Here is a 1069-nt window from a genome sequence, read left to right on the forward strand (position 1 = left end):
GCTCCTGAGTTGTGATCAATTTTCCACTGATTTTTGAAACATGTTTTCACAATATTTCAGGCTCCCAAATGTGGAAACATCAATTCCGTAAAGACTCTTATTTCAGAATTTTTATATGATGTGTCCTTTTTTTTCATCTACTTCAAACTATTTTCCATCTTATTATGATGTTATCTTTGAAGTGACGTTCTTAATTTTTATGTATATGAGAATATTCTAACTCCCTTTTGGTTCTTTTTTCCACTTAATTGAAAGTTGCTAAGACATATACTCAATATCAGAGGTAGGTTAAAAAAGGGCTTCTGTAGCGAGTGGCACACGCAGAGCAGCTTGATAGCTCTATGTGCGGAATCAACATCAAGAGATTTCGGAATCGTTAGTTTTTGGTACTTGGGCAGCTGGTAATCTTTGGTCCTGGTGCTTGCAAAAAAAAAAAAAAAAAAAAAATCAGAGGTAGGTAAACTGTGGGCCTATCCAGCCTTATCCTATCTAATAAGGAGGGAATATACTAATTGACCTTCATGCTGTCTCAAAGATGGCAGCGCCCACAGCCAATAAGGAGGGAATATGCTAATTGACTGCCCCACCCTCAAAGATGGCAGCTCCCACAGCCAATAAGGAGGGAATATGCTATTTGACTGCCACGGCCTCAAGGATGGTGGAGCCCAAAGCCACAAGATGGTGGTGCTCAGTCTCCTCAGACCCACTGGGGCAGCAGGTGCATGGCAAGGCCAGGCCTGCCCCCAGGCGGGCCCAGCCACTCAGCACACCTGCCTCTGGAGTCCCCCAGTCCCTTAAGCCCCCTAGCCACCCAGGGCTGGCTGGAGGCACAGGCAAGCCTTGGATGGCAGCTGCCCAGCCACCCAGGGCCACCCGAGGCTCAGGTAACCAGGGCCGGCTGAGGCTTGTGCTGCTGGCAGTGGCAGCAGCAGAGGTGTGATAGGGTGTCGCCGTCCCCTGATCTCCGGGTCGTCTCTTGCTCCTAGTGCTCCTGGACTGTGAGAGGGGGCAGTCTGGGCTGAGGGACACCCCCGCTCCAGTGCATGAATTTTCATGCACCAGGCCTTTA

At 48.8% G+C, this 1069-nt stretch overlaps 1 non-coding gene across 1 annotated transcript; it reads left to right on the plus strand.

Moving 5' to 3' along the window:
• The first annotated feature begins 291 nt into the window (after positions 1-291).
• LOC118670373 lies at positions 292-425 on the plus strand. The gene has a single exon (XR_004972283.1). It is a non-coding gene; the product is annotated as a U11 spliceosomal RNA (small nuclear RNA).
• Positions 426-1069: the final 644 nt, after the last annotated feature.

Source organism: Myotis myotis, unplaced genomic scaffold, assembly GCF_014108235.1.
Source record: "Myotis myotis isolate mMyoMyo1 unplaced genomic scaffold, mMyoMyo1.p scaffold_m19_p_15, whole genome shotgun sequence".
Taxonomy (NCBI): Eukaryota; Metazoa; Chordata; class Mammalia; order Chiroptera; family Vespertilionidae; genus Myotis; species Myotis myotis.